Here is a 20,549-nt window from a genome sequence, read left to right as displayed (position 1 = left end):
TGTGTAGGCGAGTGTGCATATGCTATAGCAAATGCACTAGGAATGTTGGTCTCCCAGATTCTGAAGTACTTTAAAACTATAAGTTACTGTTGTGGTACAGTAAATTCTATATGAATCCTTTGCTAATTTCTTAACTTCTTATGGATTAAGCTTAAGCTAAGCTTAGGTTTAATTAATTGCTGTTGGGTGTAGACAGTTGATCAAGTCTGGGCTCAGTTTAGTAGATGGGAGTCTACCCTGAACCTTGTGACTCAACACGAGATTCTTCTGTATTCCTTTTTATCCTTATCTCTTCTTATCCTTTTCTCTTCTCCAGCCTCCACATAGATAGTTGGGGATTTATTTCAGTTAGGATTGATTGATTTTGGATTTTTGTTTGCTTTTTCTTGGTGTGCTTTAACCATCTAGTAAGCAGTACAGTCAATTTTGCCAACGAACTTTCTCTTGCTTTTCTACTAAACCTGGTTTTGCCCATACCTTTGCAGCTATTCTTTAAGTGACCTTAGAACACTAATCCTCAACATCCTCTTACTACAGCCCCAGAAGCTGTTTGCCTTCTGGCTGCCAGGGCACTCCACTGACTCATATTTAGTTTGCTGTCTACCCACAACTCCAGATCCTTCACACCAGAGCTTCCAGCCTGTGCAGCTGCAGAAGATTCTTCCTTCCCACGAGCAGGACTTTGAATTTGTTTTTGTTGAATTTTTAAGGACCACACCACTCCAATTGCCTAGGTTCTTCTGAATGGCAGACCAATGATCAATCACCTCAGCTCTTCCCAAATTTGCTGTCAACTGCTAAATAAAGGAGAGAACCTTGTTGCCTCCTTTAGGTCAGTTACTGGAAATCATTTAGTTACTGATCTCAAGAATATCGTCTTCTCAAAGACAGTAGCTTTCTGCTCCGGAAGGAACCTTAAATGTAGAAAAATGCACTAAATTTTTGAAAGGCAGCAATTCCTATATAAGGCAAAATATAAATTGCAAAATCATTTGCTGAAATAACATCCAGATCTCTTAATTCTTGTTCATTTTGGTAATTACGTTCCGTTTGGCAAAGAAGAATTGATGTTTGCAGACTCAGCAGTTACTGCTGGCATAAATACACAACATAAGGCACAGAGAATATTTGTTCCTGCTAGAGAAATGCTACTCACCTTTCCAGTCTTCAGCCAAACAAAATGTTGCTGGAACACACCATTCCTTCACTTTGCCAATAACAGAGGGCTGATACTAAAAAATACATTGACTTTTGTTTTCCTTTAGGAGTATCTGTTCAGCTGAAGTAATAAAACCTAGACCCATATTGAGGACAGAAAAATCTCCTTGAACTAGAATACACAGAGGCTACGTCTTCTGCCAAAAGAAGCAATTAGGGAAATGATATAGTGAAAAATAAGCATAAAGTAACCTCAGGAGATTCCACCTCATTTCAACACCTTTCCTTTACTTTTTTATTTTGCTACAGAAGCAAAGAAGCACCTTACCATGTCTATCACTTTTCTGTTTTCCCTTTGTAATGTCAAAAAGGGTTTTACAAAGCAATATACAAAACAGACATCACCTTTTAATGCACAGAATCCCCCACTTGTAACAGCAACAGCACATCCACCTAAGGCTAATCCACGAAGGGCATTGCCAACAGTCCTCTTTCTGAACTCAAGCCATCATATCTCTTCCATAGCAGAACAAGAGCTGCAATCGCCAAGAAAGTTGTGATTGTGTCTTGCATAGATTTTTTTCCCTTTCTTTTCCCTAGGCATTTTTCTGCAGCTGAAGGAACATTTCACAGACAGGTTAATAATCTGAAACCTAGATGGCCTGTCTCTTCCAGATACTCTGGGACATTCTGATCACATAATACATTTTGTGCCTCCTTCTTCTCCTGTCCTGTGTCTATTTGGGCTGAATAAATTGTGTGACAGAGTCTCATATATGTGCAAGTCCCCTAAAAACAATAAGACTTTTTATTGGCAGCTGTTTTGCAAACCAAATGCCCCATGAAATAGTATTCCTCCTGAGACCTGATATCCTCCACCACTTCTGACACAAAAATGCATTAGCCCTCCTGAAATTACAGTAATCATTAAAGAAGAAAAAAAAAACAAAAAGCAAGCTACCTTCTGCTTAGTCATTCCAGGCTACAGATTAGGGAAGTAGCAAAAAGTATAGGGTCGCATCAGTCACATTATTGGCAACAAACCAGCATTATTGGGATCCCTTTCTCTCATAAGGCAAAAGGAAACAGCAGCAAAGGTATCTGCAAAGTACAGGCAGAATAGGACCCCTCCAATTTCTTCTCCGTTTCCCCTAGGAATAAAAAAAAAAACCCAGCAGCTCAGGCAGTGCAATACTTTAGTCTTCCAGAGAAGATGCATTCAGTCACCTGCTTGGTATAGTGATAACCTTAAACTTCCTCTTTGCCAAGTGTCTACCCAAAATGAGCTATAATACTAAGCAGCATACTCCTATCTAATCCCTTCCAGTCATGTCCATCACACTCTCCCTTTAAAAGGAAACAAAGAAAACCAACAAAAGCCGATGTTGTAAGACTTTAGGGCCTTTTATGGCTTCCAGCACAAGTAAACACAAATATAAAGTTCTTATCTGAATGCAATTAAATATATATATAGACTTTTAAATATATATATATAATAGGCCTTTTAAAAAGTGCTTTTAGGTTACTTCAGAGTGTGTTATGGCTGCAATTTTTGCTGGAAGAGCATTTTTGTTATATGGACCAAAGACTAGGAAATACTAACGTAGACAGTCAAGGAGACTCTCAGCATCACAAGCAAATTTGTGCATTTTGATTCCATGGTTAATGTGCGATCCCTGCCCACACTGGAATAAACCTGCAACTCCATGCATTTTACTCACTTGCATGCCAAACAAAAAAAGTTCTTCAAGTGTATGTTGCATTTATATACTAAAAGTCCAATCATAGCACTCAGCTGCGGGCAACATGAAGTAACTGTTACTCTCAGAACTGGTGCAGGGTAAAACATTACAGGAAGAGACTGGGCCAGAAAATGTATGTGCATTGAACACTTAAATGTCTTTGAGAAATGTTGCTGAAAAGATACACAAATCTCTGAGATCATCAGTATTGTCTACAAGTCAAAATGTTTGTTGTGGCAGTATTACAATCACCAGAAAAGGCACAGACATTGAAAAAAATGGCACCCTGCCTCGCATCAGCTCCAATCCAGTGGCTTATGATGAAAGACATTTTCAGAAACCAACCCTGTCAAACACCACAGTGAGTCAGCAAGATGCAAAAATGAAAATCTACTGAAACAGTATGATATTGGATTTGCTAGAAAACTTCTCTAATGAGTACTGTGCTGAAATGATAAAACACAACTGAAAGATGTGGTGAATATGAAAAAGGGCCTAAAGGTTAGGAGACAGAAGAGGCGCAGCAGTGTGAAGACAGCAATGAGACTGGGTGGTAGTCATGGATGAAGATAATGAATACAAAGAAGGTATTGTCCCCACACTGCACACCAGACAACAAAAGACATGAACCAGATCTGCACATCTTAACTTGATCTTAGCAACTGATGTCTCTGTCAGATGAAATGCCTGTAATACATATGAATCTACACATATTGGAGAAGTGGCCAGATGCTGAGAACAGTGAAGGGACAAGCAGGTGACAGTGTTTGGTTCAGTCCTTCATGAGCTTTAACCAGGGAATGAGAAGAAGTACAATTAGTGGAGTGTGATTAACATTGGTGGGATAACATGACTGACATCCCAGCTGCCCGTGACCAGGTCTGAGTGACACCAACCTGTCCTTCTCCTGGTATCACAATGAACTACAGAAAGACAAAGAATGAGGTTACTAGAGTCTAAGAGAGACAAGCAGACAGAAGATACAGACTCTCCTAGAACCCAGTATGAGCAAGGACTGAAGCTGGCCAGTGTGAAGCTTGACCCACTGCTAGGGGCAGAGAGATCTAGGGGAAAGGGATGCTTTTGAAATCTCACAACTGTCACTATTGAGAAGCAGTGAGGAAAGGCTAGAACAGGGCGATTTTAGTGCTCACAATTATGTTGCAAGGTGGCAATGCCTGCCATCTAGTGACTCTAAGCCAAAGATACCACAGACCTTTGAAGGTTTTGTGGGAATGAGGTTTATAATAGCTGCTTTTAGGGTTCTTCATGGCAGGCAGCTACTGACATAACTATATAACCTCTCTTTGCAGTCAACGGAGAGAAGCAAGCACTTCTCTTCACAGATTTTAAAAAGGCAGACCCAATGACCAGTCAGAAGTTATAGTAAGCAAGAACAAAAAATTTGCTAAAAATTCCATGCATTTGGGTGACTGAGAAAAGAGGGCTGCCATTCCCACTCCATAATATAGAAACATAGAGTATCATGTGTTGGAAGACTTCCACAAGAATCATCAAAGTTCAACTCACTCCTGGCCTTGCAAAGGACCACACCATGTGCCTGAGAGCATTGTCCAAATGCTTCTGGAACTCAGACAGGCTGGTGCTGTGACCACTTCCCTGGGGAGCCTGTTCCAGCACCCAACCAACCACTGGGAGAAGAACCTTTTTCTAATATCCAACCTAAACATCCCCCGATACAAATTCAGGCCATTCATTCTCTTGGGTCCTGTCACTGGTCACCACAGAGAAGAGATCAGTGTCAGCCCCTCCTCTTACCCTCACAAAGTAGACTGCAAGGAGGTCTCCCCTCAGTCTCCTCGAGGCTAAACACACAAAGAGATTTCAGCCACTCCTCATGCACTCTTCCCCTCAAGGCTCTTCACCATGCATGTTGTCCTCCTTCGGACACTCTCCAATTCTTTAATGTCTTTCTTATGTTGTGGCACTCAAAACTGTCCCCAACACTCAAGGTGAAGCTGCCACAGGTCAGAGCAGAGCAGGACAATCCCCTCCCTTGCCTGGCTGGCCATGTTGTGCCTGATGCCCCCCAGGACATGCTGGGCCCTCCTGGCTGCTAGGGCACTGCTGACTCAGATTCAACTTGTCATTTCAGAGCCCTCAGGTCCTTTTCCACAGTGCTGGTCTCCAGCATCTTGTTCCTTAGTCTACCACACTGTAGATCCAGGTAAGAAATAAGGAACCCACTTGGAAGATGCAAAGGTTTGTTACAACTTGCATGTATGTCAGAAATTAAGTTACTAGGGAGCCATGAAGAGCCATCATGATGCCCAGACAAAATTGAGACAGTCACTGTAGACATGTAAGTTCTGTGGGTCTTGCAAAGTGCCTGCAATTGCTCCCTTCTGTATTCTGGCAGGAAAAAGAAAGTATTTATTAAGAAAACAACAACAAAAAGTTGTTTGTTTGTTTGTTTTTTTCTCTGAGGAAAAGCGTTTTCAGAAGTCCCAGGTACTGGTTGAGTATCAAAGTCAGTGGAACTGTACATTGTATAATTGATTTGCAGATAAAGACTTAGGATGAGTTTTACTGTGACCTCTGTATCTTTACCTCTCAAGGATTTTCTTTGCATGTTTTCACAGGAGTGCCTTTTTTATGTCTGCAAAGAAACTATACTCTAAAAGCAAAAGCAGAGTATTCAGCTAGTGCTTATTTATCATATGGTGATGGGGGCATTCGTCATGATAATAAAATAAACCCTCAAAATACAGGAAGTTAGGAGTTTTAAGTTTTAAATAGCAAAATAGTTAGCAAAATAGTTTTCTGCATTAATAATAATATCTGCATTAACATAGCTGTGCTGTAATTAATCTTCCTACCAATATCCTGATGGACAGCATTCCTACTAGAGAGTTTTCCCAAACACTACATGAAAGAGAAAGTTGAGTTGATACTATAGAAGTCCTAACAGCAACATATGCTTAATTTGGTAAAACATTGTCATTTTTAATCAACCTGCTAGAATTTAATTGTTTCAACTTACGCAACAGTGACCAGCACTATCTCAGGTTAAAACAAAAATATTTTGGCTTAAGTATTCTATGCACTACACTACAGAGTTATGTCTTCACAAATGATAACTTTCCAGGACCTCTTAGGAATGCTATTAGAGCTCCTCACTTGGATGCCAGGAACAGATATAGGAAATAGAACAATAATGAGCTTATTTCACTGATTCATGAACAAGATATTAACCAAACATTTGCAGTGAAGTTTGAATTTTCTTTATCTAATCATATTCTTATCACAATTAGGGATTTAGAAACAAGATATTCAAAACAGTTAAAGAACCATTATTTGTTAAATATACTTTGCTAAAAACTTTAAAATTTCATTTCAAAATGATCAGATGTGTAATGCCATAAACTGGGGTCTGGAAAGGGATTCAACAGAAGAAGAAAAGAGCCCCAAATAGTAGCCGAACCTTCAGCCAAACAGTCAAGTTTTTTTCAAATCACCAAGATTTAGAAATCACTCATCTCTCTTAACTGAAGCCAAATAACTAATTGGACGCTGCTACTGCTAACTAAAGCATCTGATCGTGCGACAAGGAATTACTGAAGCAATTATGTGATAGACCTAATATGTAGCAATATTACTGTGATCCACTGTAAATGATAACATGGCTAGCCAAATCTAATAATTCATTGTTATGTACTACAGGCATTTTTATTGTCATGAAACCAGGAATTTGAGAAGAAATTCCTCTGAAAGTTATGAAAACAGCATCACAAGACAGAATATTGTGGGAACTGGTAAAAGAACTTGCCAAACCACTCCCAGCAGTCTACCAGTAGTCCTGGTTAACTGGTGAAGTTCCAGCAGCCTGGAAATTGACAAATATAATGCCTATTTGCAAGAAGGGTGAGGGATGATGTGGGGAACTACGGGCCTGTTGGCCTAACCTTGATTCTGGGCAATGTTATGGAAGACACCATCCTGAGTGCCATTAGAGGGCATATGCAGGACAAGAAGGGCATCAAGCTCAACCAGCACGGATTTTTGAAAGGCAGGTCCTGCTTGACTGACCTGACCTCCCTTCAATGATAAGGTGACCCACTTGGTAGATGAGGTGAGGGCTGTGGTCTGTTTGGACTTCAGTCAAGCATTAGGTACTTTCTCCCACAACATCGTCTTAGAAAAAACTGTCTGCTTTCAAGTTGGATGGGCGCTCTCTTCAACGCATAATAACCTGGTTGGATGGGCCAGGCCCAGACAGTTGTAATGAATGGACCTATATCCAGTCTCTACCTGTGTTTCCCAGTGTTTCAGTTTTTGTGCCAGTCCTATTTAACATCTTTGTTGATGATCTGGATAAAGGGATTGAATGTACCCTCAGAAAATTTGCAGACAGTGCTAAGTTGAGTGAGAGTGTTGATTTGCTTCAGGATAGGAGGGCTGTGCCTAGAGACCTGGACAGATTTGATCACTGGGCTGAGGACAACTCTATGAAGTTCAATAAGGCAAAGTCCTGGGTCCTGCTCTTACATTACTGCAAGCCCATGCAGCGCTGCAGCCTGGGGGAAGACTGGCCCGAGAGCTGCTCAGCAGAAAGGGACCTGTGGGTGTTGGTCAACAGCCATCTGAACATGAGCCAGTGTGTGACAAGCCAGCCAAGAAGGCTAGTGGTATCCTGGCCAGTATCAGGAATAGCATGGCCAGTAGAACCAGGGAAGTGACCATCCCCCTATCCTCAGCATTGGTGAGTCCACACATTGAGTACTGCACTTAGTTCTGGGTCTCTCACTTTAAAAAGGACACTGAGGAGCTGGAGCATGTCCAGCAAAGTGCCACAAGGCTGATGAAGGGACTAGAGAATGTTTTGTGTGGAACAGCTGAGGGATCTGAATTTGTTTAGTCTCAGAATAGGAGGCTTGGGGGGGACCTCATCACCCCCTACAACTCCCTGAAGGGAGGTTGTAGTGAGGTGGGACCCATCTCTTCTGCTGTGACAGCAGTGAGAGGACAAGACATTACCTTAGACTAAGCCAGGGGAGATTCAGACTAGGTATTAGAAAACTGTTTTCACCATTTGGGTGGTCAGGAATTGGAATACGTTGTGGAGTCACCATCCCTGGAGGTGTTTAAGAGGCACGTGGATCTGGAACTGGGTAATGTGGTTTAGGTGTTACAGTGACAGTTCTGGGCAGATGGTTGGACTTCAATGATATTAAAGGTCACTTCCAACCTTGACAGTTCTATGATCATCTGTAATCATGCACTGTAACTCCAAAAGAACTAGGAGCAAATAAAACATTCTGTTCTTGCACAAGCAGAGCATTTCTTCATCAGGGTGATGTGACTGCATTAGAAACAAGTGAAAATATTTAAATAATTGTCATTAATAACTTGGAAGATCATATATAACAGATGAATCAGAGAAAATTCTGTGACAGATATCTAACCAAATCAAAGCATTTCAAGTGCCCCAGAGGTTTAAAAATATGAATAGATTCACATTTGTTTAGTAGATGGCAGATATTCCTTCCCTGATTTGCCTTACTGATATTTGTGGAAAGCAAGAAGCAATGGATCTCTGTTAAAGAAAAGGAATAAAAAATGTTAGATCTGTTTCTAACAGAGCACTCAGTGAATGAAATTCTGTTCTCATGATTCTATGAACTAGATGCTCAGATCTGACCATTTATGGGCCAGCAAGTTCTAAACAAAACAAAACCCTCAGTCACAAAAACTCAGCCTCCTTCATGAGGAGTCTTGTTTGTTTATAAGAGGTATTTTCTCCTAAAAGACCACTATAAGGATTTACTTTTTTGTCTTAAAAAGACACTCTTTTTTTACCTTAAAGCTTGAGGTTTCGTGTGGGGGTTTTTTGGTTTGTTTGTTTGTTTTGTTTTTTAATAGTTTTACTTGTTTTTTAGGGTTAGTAATTTTCAAATTATGATAGAAAATATAAAGATCTGTCACTAACTTGTGCATTGTGCTTCCTATAGAGAGCACAAACTGAGAAGTGTTTCGCAGCAGTTTTACTATTCCCAAGCTAAATTCTCTCAAAACCAGAAGAAACACCAGTACATCATTTCCTTCAGCAGCTACTCTTCTATGCCCTTTTCCAGTCATCATCATCTTTCTCCCAAACCATCTGTTTTCTCTTCTTTGCTCTACTTGTGAATTTTGCACCTCCCTTAGAGCTAAATCTACCTGTTAAGCCTTCAACCCACAGCTTCACATTCCATCTTTTTCTTCCTATCTACACAACCCCCAATCTCTCAGACCAGATCAGGCTCAAAGAACAACTTCTCACCATCTCTATTTACTAGCATTGCCAACAAGCCATCCATTTTGCACACTCCATGACTGCTTCATCAGGTTCCCCCCTCATGCTCCAGCTCTTACCATTTCTTGATGTATGATGCTAATAAATCCCATTCTTTGGCTTCTGTAACCAAACACTCAAATGACCACCAATATCTTGCCACATCCCTAACAGTGCTGGTTATCAAAATGTTGCTAGTTATAGTCTTCTTCACGTCTTCTGCTCTACTACAAGTACTTTCACTGACATAGCAATTACGAACTGCTCAAAGTAACAGAACTACAAACTGACCATTTTTTCCTTGTCTCTAGTTAATTCCATCAAATAGTGAGACAGGACTCAAGCTCTTAAGAAAGGTTTATGATATCCCATGTTCTGCTACTGGCATAGTAGCTGCTGAAATGATTCAACATGTTAGGCCAGATGACCAAGGCTATCATAGTGCCAAATAATCTGCATTTTACCACCTCCACAATATAATTTCCTTAAATTCCACATTCACAAACTCACTTCTACCTTTTTTCTCATGGTACTTCTCATTAGCACCAGCCATGCCAGAAGCACAAATGAAAAGTGAACAGTGAAAGTAAACTTTGTTGTGAACAAGAACAGTAGTATTGACAGAGACTGCTCATTTTGGTACTTACATGATTTGTGGGATGAGCAGCTTCAGAAGAAAATATAATTTTATGCCATGGAAGGCTACCCAAGCTGTTTGCACACTGAAACACATCTAACAAGTTCTAAAAAGGTGTGCTAAGTGTTGATTATATGGCCCAGAGATTCCAGTTACACTATAAACCTGTTTATGAAGTCATTCATTCTGTGCTTGGAATGTTCTCACTGCAATTTTTATTAGCCCTTAGAGCATGCTTTCCACTTCTCCTCTTTTAGGGGACCATAGGATGACTGAAAAAGTTTTTTTGCAATCCTACGGCTCATAAGTTCATTCTGATCTCAACAATTTAGCTGTAACTACAAGGTTGTTTCACTGCAAAATCCCTGAAAGTATGTAGTACACCAGTCACTGAGAATTTGTGGTTCCAGCTTTTAAACAGTTACTGCATCTAAAATTGAGTGACTGAAATATTATGGAAACAGCAAAAACAGAAAAATTTATTTTCAAATAAAATAACTATGATGAAGATCTAGATAATTGCTGCAGGGCTGGAAGGTAACACTTGCAGTTTTCATATCAATGCTTCTCCTAAATCTTTCCTGATCTTTAAGAACAGTGGGAAGACTTCTAGCAATTTTTGACAGAAAAACAAATGCAAATCATCTTTTTTATCTTATTACCTTCCAGAATCTTAGTGTTTGTGGGGGGAAGGAACTGTTATTTGAAAATGTGCATATTTTTTGAGCTTTAAAACTCACTTGACCCACCAGTATGCCTCTGACCAGGGCTTTGCTATAATCCCTGTTTCTTACTATGAATTTAGACCAAGAACTAATTTTCCCTTCTTCCTGGAATACACTTGTTCTGTATTTCCATGTTTCAATGAAATCTGGTTTCCCAGAGGTATACTTAGTGCCTCAGATAAGGGCTCTACATCCTATTAATTTATTTAGTGCTGAAAAACATCTACTATAAAGGGTATGCCACCAAAAGTATAGAGCATGGCCACATCCAGGTCAAAAGCCTGGTCTTAAGGTCAGCCTAAACATGATCTGGTAGCAAGAAAGGTTTTAATTTTTTTTTTTTGCAAAACCTATTGCAGGAGGACAGGTTATGAGGCTCACTTCTGCTACAGTTTGGAAGTGGCATCAATAGTACCAATATAACTCTCAGAGACTGACTGCAGGTGAATGAATCAATGCTTGTCACTTGTTTGTCCTTTGTCTAAATCTTACTTTGATGTATTTTTTTATTTGTGTGAGGAAAATTATGCTTCCCTTTAACATAGTACAAATCACACTAGAAAAAAATCTTCAGTATGTTTGTTCTAGTTCAATTAAATTAATTTTTCTAGGAAAGAAAGGAAAGGAAATTATATGTAAAAGATACAAATATATGCAATCAAACAGTTAAAAACCAGATTATACTGCACTAGAGCAAGAGTGTTGCACCTAACATACTGATAATTGGCCAGACTATAGAAATCAGAGCCAAATTCCATCAAACATCCCTCGTATTCCGCGAACAGCATGAAATCCTCTCTAAATTCTCCAACGGATTCATTGCATTGTACCAATCAGCTGCCTAATCCACATGCAGATTTCCATTTCCACAATACATTTAGCTCAGCAATAAGGCAAGCTTTGACTTTTTCATATTACTTAAGAGACATGAGGATTTTCACATCTTGTAAGGCTCAAAATCACCACTGTTAAGGAAAGTGTTCCACTGCATTCAACACTCCCCCTCAAGAGACACAGTGTATTAACACTACCCAAAAAGCTCTCAGATCCCTACAGGTCTAAAGCACATTGCAGTCCCTAATCCTAGCCTTCAGCAAAACCATGGATATTTATGACTTTCATGTGAATTAAGTCAAGCCCCGTATCCCATAACAGCTATATCCTGATATGATATATCCACTGTCAATTTATATTATCAGTTTGATAGCCTGGGCCTCTGCAGCACTTTACTTTTCATTGAGCTGCTTAAGAAATGGGTGGATTTTATAAATCATAAGGAATAGATGTAGAGCACTAAGCTATGAGCAGAAAATTAATGAATACACAAAAATTTGGCCTGAATTTGGTTTTGCCTCATTATCTGATCACTTCCAGAGCATGCCTAGTTGAAAACATTTCCAGTTATGCAATTGAAACATACACAGCTTTCACGAATAAAAGCATCTGAACTAACAGAAACATGCAGCTCCCCTCTCAGGCTGATATGTAGGTGTTAAGCTCTGTGTATTAAATGTGAAGTTGATAAATTGGCCTGAAAATCAAAGTTTTATATATTCAGTGGCCTCCTACAGACAGATTTTCTAAATGTGAATATGATTAACTTCATTTTGCATAACATTGTTGGCTTTGAAGACCTACAGTAACAGTCTTCTCCCTGACCAGCTGTAACAACCAGACAAAATAAAACCAATTGCAATTGCATCTCAAATTCACATGCTGTTACAGAAAGGAGCGATTTCTTGAGAGCTGTTAATAACAAAATACTGCATTACAAGTTGCACTTGCACAAAAGGAACTAAAAAATTTAATGTTTTATTAAATGGCTGTCACAAGCCTCCTGGGACTTCTGAACTAATTGGACAGGTTGGAATTTATGACCGAAGTGTGATGGGAAGTACAAGCTGTGGAAAACTCAAATATGCCTCTTCTACAAACAACCACCAGCTTTATCAGTTTGTGCTCTGGGGACTCTGAGTGCACATTTGTGACTTGCCATTTTTTCAGTCCACAGCATATTCTTCCCAAGTGTCTGAACCAGCATCCTAACTATTGTCTGAAAACGAAAATATCTTCTACTCAGATATCAAGTCTTGACTCAAATAACTTCATTTCCCTTCACAATTTGTTCCAATGTTTAGTTACCATCCCTGTCTAAAAAATTATTCCTTAACCACATCATAGAATAACTTGAGCATTTGAAAAAGAAAATACTTTTCTTTCTTTTTCATGGTTTCAGACATTGGTTAGATGTGAGCACTGAATTAAACAGCCTCATTCGATATCTTCCCATTTTCATCAAACACTTTAGAATATAGCAACAAAGTTGCCACAATAAGACCCCCAAACTGCGCCTGGGTGCTATGAGGAAAGAACCCCTGGTGGTGCAAGCTGATACCCATGCATGTGACAGGCAGCAAACTCATTCTCAGAGTCCCCATCCTAAAACGGGAAAGCATCAAGAGGCGGCAAGACATGGTGATACTCACTTAGGAGTTTTTTTTCTGACGTATAAACACACTATTGCCTTTCTCTCTCCAGAGACTGTATAGTCCCCTATTCCCTTAGAGGGGCACAAAGGAGAAGACCCTCACCCAACCTGCCACACTTCAGGGCTCAGGGTGAAAGCAGGACTCTAGTTAAGTCCTGTAACATGCATAGAATTTACAAAAAATACCTATATAAAACATCTACTTAAAGTCAATTGTAACCAAAAGGTTGTTGTCATGAAAAGACTCATATCCACGAGAAATATAACAGAGGCACTTTTCTTTTTCTTTCTAAATCCAGTCCTGTTTTTCTCTTTCTTCCTTAAGAAATTTAGGTGCAGAACATCAGAATACTACAAGGAATCTAGCATAAAACAAACGCTTTTCATGTGCCCCCCCAAAAAAATATGCTGCATTAGATCAAGATCTTTATGTTGTAGAAAGCCTGTTTATAAATTCAAGATCAATTGATGATTTCAGTTAATAACAGCTTTAAAAATGACTGTTCATGCATGCACATACACATTCAGAATCAAAGGTCTCTCAAATGACCTCAGAATGTCTAATGTTAAAAAAACTGTTTTTTTTCTTCCTCTAGAGTAAGTGTAGGGCTTACAAGATGCAACTTAATAAAATATACTCATATTTTATATAAATAAAATTTAAAAATGAACAATAAAAGGACAAGAAAGTAACAAAATCCAATTATTTAAGAAAAAATCCACAAACTTGTGTGCTTCAAAGGCTAATGAAAGATATGTTTGTTTTTATTAAATTAAATCAAAGTAATTCTGTTGTGAGCAACTTGAAAGGTTGAATGCTACAAAGCACAAGCCGAATGTGATCATCAAGGTTACCGTATTTTATGCTGTGAAATAAAGCTATAAAGTACATTGACATGAGCCTCAATCCCTCCTTCAGTCTCAGTAATCACAGAATAATTATATGAAGAAACATTAATGTCAATCCTCATTTCTTTAGCCACTTGAAATAAAATTAGTAACAACTGGAGAAGGAGAAAACCACTCTTGCATAAAAAATATAAGAGGATACAAGAATATTTTTTTATTATGTTGGCAATAGGCATAAAATATTTCAGAGCTCTGTGTTAATCACCTATTCACAGACAGAAAAAAAAATAGAAGACTTAATACTGAAACCTCATAAAGTAAAAAATGTTCACATGTGTTTGCAAATCAGGACTGTCAAAAAGACCATTCAGAGAAGCCAGTTGATGCAACAACCTGGCCAGAAATACAGACCCTAAAAAACAGAGGGCAAAAGCTTCCACTGTATCTTGGTAACAAATACACAGTTTTGTGAAAATACCTTCCAATAAGAAATCAATCCTCACTGTACACTTCCTTCTCCTGAAATTATCGGGATGCAAGAGAGGTTGAATCTCCCATGACAGTTGAGATGCACCCTTTTAATGGACAACTGCAAGGTACTTAAATTATTGGGGAAAAGGCTGCAGAAGAACTCATGTAAAACTGCATTTGAAATCTCTTTTACAGAGACTTCTAAATGATAAATAGCAGAGCAACAGTTATTTCTTTCACAGAGTGAAAAAAAAAAAAAATTATCACCTGGGCTGAAATAAATTATACTCTGCCAGAACACTGTACTTCTGGCATATTACCCAAATGCTGAAAGATGCCTGCCAGGTGCTTATTAGAGTTATTAATTTTAATGGAATTGCATATAAGAATGATCACTAAATGTATTTTTTATCTGATTAATCTCTACAACACCGGTTGCCATGGATCGTTATTAGAGACAGTAGCGTAAATCTCCAAACAGCAATGCTCAGGGAAAAAAAAAAAAAAAAAAACAAACCAAAATTAAGAACTAAGCAAAACAACTGAATTAGATGGCCAGCAGATAAGAAGAGCCTTCCAATGTGCGTTGAAGATCTGTGTTGCCCAAGCCCTGATATGCTGCCCAGGTTATGCAATTTTCTAAGTAGGAAGCCTTGAAAAGAAGACATCCTGCAGCAAGACATATAAAGGGACTGCTTCTGATTTCACATTTGCATGGGATCTACAGTAACTGTCTTGAATGCTGCAGAGCATTGCACATAGAATTCTTCACTTTCTCAGTCTATTGTTGGGCCATTCCAAGACTGGTACTCTAAAGGAATTCTTCAACCTCTGCCACAAGATTGTGAGCTGTGTCCCCACAGCTTCCTTCAAAAAGGAAACATCACAGTCTTCATGGATAAGCTTCCTGCAACATCATCTTCTTTCTCTGAACACTTTCCTGGGACTCAACAAATGCTTGAAATCAAAATACTAAGTTGATGTGCAGGTCATCATGTTGGCTCTCCCTGCCTTTTCTGTTTTAAAAGTCTTTGACAAAGCAGAAGACAAAGTAAACAGACTCACTTCATAAACTGCAATTGAAATACATCTCTCATCAAAAGTAATTGGAAAGCCAGAATTTCATCTTTGACGTATTTGTTGTTTTATAGACGCGTGTGAGGTGCCTTTTATAAATGCTTCTAGACAGGGCCTAATATGCAATGCAGTCATACAAATTTCTAGCATAATTCTACCTGAAGATTTGGGTAGAACTAGATGTTAAATTCATATTTGAGTCCTATCACCTTGTTTGGTTCAACTGAATGGTCTTGACAGCTTTCTGCAGATTTAATTTCTCGAGCTCCCAGAGCTCTTCAGAGCAGAATAAAAATGGTAAAGGATTCATTCCTCACCTGTGTTCACACCTTACCACCAGAGCAAGTGCATGATACGTTTACCTTTTAAGTGCTGGAGTAAGCCTGCCTTATGTTTTAAACCAGCGAGAGAGCTGTGGGATGCAGTGGGGTGCAAGCTGTGAGGGATGCTCAGTCCTGTCAAGCACCATACGTTTGACTCAGGCATAGATCTCTGCATTCTGCTGCTGCTGACTGACATAGGAGGCATCATTTATTACTCAAACAAAGAGCAAGTCTTCAAGGTAGAAAATTTTTGACAATTTCTGCATGTGAACCATTTTATCTCATCAGGCAAAAGCAAAAAACAGCCCCTAAAATATATTCAAAAAGCAATTGCCAACTCCATGTCCATGAAACGCTGTTTTTAATGTTTACTTACATTGCTGGAGTAGCCATTGATTTTTCATGGAATACAGTAATTACATTCTACACAAAAGTTTTAATGTTGCACATCTTAATTATTTACAACATAATGTGTTTAATGGTGCACTGTATTACTTACTTTGGGTAATATATCTCAAACATTATGATATATCAAGCCAGGCAATAAAATTACTATGCAGAGGGAGACAGCTTTACACTTATCCTTCATTGCTGATGTCCCTGCTTGTCTTCTAAGTCTGTGAGTAATTCCTCTCTTTAATTTAGTCAGCTGCCTGAGGGTTTTCTAGAAAAGTTTCTGATGATCTCAAACTTTACTGAATATGAAATGGAAAGTACATGCCATTCAATTTAGGTTTAACAGTTTATTACTGAGATGCTGGTCCTGTGATGGACCATCTTGCATTAGCAAACACCTAAAAAATTTATGCCTTCTGGCTAAAAAAAGAAATAAAAATTATAGATTCCACTAGCATGATGGCCTAGCAATTTCTTTTCTCCTTTGGTAATTTAGATTTGTCTTTCCCCTTTGGTAATCTGAATTTGTACGTGATATTGTAAAAAAAAAAAAAAAAAAAAAAAAAAAAAAAGGAAAAAAGGATTTATTTCTAGTTATTATGTAAGACATCTCCATATCATGTGTTCCTAGAACAAAAAGGTGTTATTGTACAGAAAGACCCCACAAAATTTTAGAATACTCTAAAATTCAGAATTTTAGAAACAAAAAACATAGTTAAGATTGGAATTTGGGCTCCAAACTGAAAAGTCAGAGACAATGTCTTCTAGAAGTGCAGTTTTTAAAACTTCTAGAATTTAAATTTAGGATTTAAATTTAGCCTTTCTAATAGGATGCCTTAAGAATCCACAAATTTCATGTTTAGAAAAAAGAAATAGTGAACTGAGGCCACTCTCAACCTAGGACACCTTTTCCATCCTCACTAAACCTGTATGGCTCTGCACTCCGTTTCGTGCTACTCCGGTATTTCTCAGGCAAGTAGTACTCTCCAAAGTGAGAGGTGTGTGCATGCATGGGGGTGGCAGCATGCCCAAAACATGAATATGTGCATGCATGTGTTTGGATATGAAGGAAGAATTTGTTGAAGCACACTTATCCCAGCTGTCCAGAGGTGCCAGTCCTAACTGGAAGACATGGAAGCCACAGTGACAGTACATAGTGCCTACAAGAGGCTGGAGGGAACAGGCTCATCACACAACAGGAAAGAAAAAAAGGGGCAATTTTAAGTAAATGATATCTATTTTATAGATGTAGATAAAAATATATTTTATGTATAACAATTACAAACAGAGTGGAAAATAAAGAAAGAAATTCCTTATCTGAAATAAAATGTCCCCCTGATCATACTCAGAGGTTATGCAATTTATAGACTTCAACTTCCCATGGGCTGTATTAACACAGTCATGATTTTAGTCCTAAAAATCAAAGGAAGGAAAGCTCTTCAAAGAGAGGAAAAATACCTGATATATCATCAGCTCTCTAGAAGCCCTGACTGGCTTTCTTGAGTGTTCTAAGTCTAGCCATACTTATTAGTCACTCTCCAAAATCAGAACATGTGATTCCTGAAGGGTGTCACTGTTTCTAGAGAAGTGAAGGTATTAAATGATCACAGCAGGAAACTAGATCAGATAAGAAACATATAGAAAGAAACTTGTTCTGTAAGAGGTGTTAAATGGAAGAGGCAGCAGATACATTCCTTACTGTGTTTAAATCAACACCAAAAAAATACTCCTGAAAAATATTCACTTAAAAACACCACTTTAAAATGGAAAGCAGTATAAAACACTGACAGAATTTCTCTGGGGTTTACTAGACTGATGGTATTAATTCTCTTCTCTCTCTGCTTTTAAAAGAAGTAGAAGCTGCAATGTTATGAAAGCACAAATCATGCTGAAATACTAACCTGAGGATGGATGTAATGAGTGGCCCAGAGTGACAGCATGGCTGTACTTCAATCCAAAGAAAAACAGAACGGGGTACTTGTGTGAGCTACAGTGATGAAGTATCTAATTTGTGTTAGTTGAGATCACTCCTTTCCATGACTTCAGTGGGCTCCAGGCTGGGCTTGTGACAGAAAAGTTACAGCAAGATGGACAGTGATTGTCTGTGCACACTTCTACATGTATGTGTGTGAAAAGGAGAGACATGGGTGTGTGCAAACACACACACTTTCTAAATCTCACAGGAGCTCCCAAATGGCTCAGACAATTGGTGACCCCAACTTGTTCAGCCACATCTTTGCCTCCAACTTTAGCCTCATCTTTCCTCTTCCTCCCTGATGCAAAGGGAAGGAAACAAGATCATGCCATTCTTCACCTTCTATTTTGTCAAGATATCTCAGCACCCAGTGCTGCTGGGGGGAAGGGCAGAGGAGGGCACAGAGCAGGGTTACATGAACAGACAGTTGGAACAGCATTGCCTGCCACAGGAATGAGAGAACTGCCTTGGGCTTAAGGCTTGAAGTGCTGAGTGAAAATGCTTGGGAAAACTATTGTGTTGCTATTTTCTGAATTTTTGCTATTTGGCTGGAAAGACTTCAAGCACTCCTGCCTTAAACTGATACTAGCATAGGAAAAAGAAAAGAAAGTAGGTATGTTTCGGGGGGAAAGCAACATCAGGTAGGGATATTGCTTTTTCAAGACAAGTAACAAATTCTGAGAGAAAAATGAAAAAGCCTTGAAAGGAATAGGTAAAATACAAGACCTCTGAATCAAAGGGAGAACCACAAAGCCAGGGCAAGAATTCAATTATACTTCCCTTTCATATAGTTTCTAATTGTTGAAGATCTGTGTTGAAGCAAAGCATGAAGCATTATGATCTCAGATTTACAAATTCATGTTCTGATAAATAAAACACCTCAGAAGAGAAAAGAGAGGAAAATTTCAAGAAAAGTTTCAAGGGAAATAATTATTCCTTATTGCAAGGTATGCTAAATAGGACCTCTAAAAGCAGACCCTGATTGGCATGGTTAGATCTGCCCCCCTCCAAAGAGGCATGTCACTTTTGAGGTATAAAGGTACAAAAGACAGTGAACGGAGGTGGAAACATCCTAATGCACAAAAGGAAATTTCCCTGCGCTGTACAACACAGTGTGAAGGTTGTTAAGTTAGGCTACCTGTAAATCTGCCACATACTCAATTTCCCAGATTCAGACAAAGCAATGACTCTACTGGGCATCCACTGCCCTGACTCCTTCCCCAGTCACCCCTCCACACACTAAAGTCTGTCTTCACTTAGCTGGTTGAGACCTCAAACTCCACAACGCTGCCATAAATACAGATACAAAGCTTGGCTAAGAGCAGTATTTTACCAGAGGCAGTGGTAAACACCAGTACAAGTCAGATTTGGGGCAAGCTTGTTTAACTCCATGCTGTTTCTCTCTAGCTGCAAGGCTGCAATTCCATGCCAATTAAGAAAGACAAATCACTTCTAAATTTTTTCATTAAGCACGCATTTTAGTTACTTAGGAGAATACAAAACCCACCCTGAGCAGTAACACTGCTAAGCCACCACATCTAACTTTTCTCTTTCCCTCACAGAAGGAAAGCTGACAGCAGCTTCCAAGGAATTCTGTGAGGAAAGCTCATTCTCTGCTCTCCTGGGGCTGAAAATCTGTTGAAATCACTTTTTTTCCCCTTAGAATGTCGCTTCTAGTAATGAGCTTGGGTGCTGGACTTGGTTAGCAATTAAGATCTGACTTGTAAATTAGAGTAAATACCCGTTGTCTGTACGTATTTCTAGTTTTTCCTTGTGTCAGTGATGGAAATCCTCCTCTCACTGTCTGAATTCTTTCATCCTTCCCCATCTACATCCATCTACCCAATGGAACCCCTGAAATTTTCCTTGGGGTCCAAGAGCAATTGCATTTGCTTTGTGCCTTTGTGGGGCAGACAAGAATTTAAAAGATTTAAGCAAAGTTACAAGGGAAGATGTAATGGTTTTTGGAACTTTTAAAACAATTTACCCTCCATGCCTCATTCTGAGCTCAGCTTAGAGACTACCCTTTCACAGTCAATCTGTCCCAGCCATCTCTCAATACACTGCAAACAAGATTAAGCTTTTGTTAGTGTCTCAAAGTCAATCAGGGTCATCTGCAGCAGGCGAGGATTGAAGGTGTTTTTCAACTTGCTCCTTATCCTTCAGTGATAAGGTTCATTCCTTTTCAACTACATTCCAAATTGGAGGAAATAATTTTTTCTCAAACTTTGGAGAACATCTTCCTTGCCTGTAGAGCCATTAACTTTGAAAAATATTTTATCAGTAGAACCTAACTTTGAAATATTTTCAGTCTTAACTGCAGCAACATATACAGCTCATTTATAGCTCTCATCTATTCAGCTCTCAACTTTCAGGAGATTGCTTCCATTTCTTGATATTTTATTAATTTCAC

This window comes from Chamaea fasciata, unplaced genomic scaffold (assembly GCF_029207755.1).
Source record: "Chamaea fasciata isolate MVZ Bird 193981 ecotype frontalis unplaced genomic scaffold, bChaFas1.0.hap1 SCAF_1, whole genome shotgun sequence".
NCBI lineage: Eukaryota > Metazoa > Chordata > Aves > Passeriformes > Sylviidae > Chamaea > Chamaea fasciata.
Note: the sequence above shows the minus strand (reverse complement) of the source record.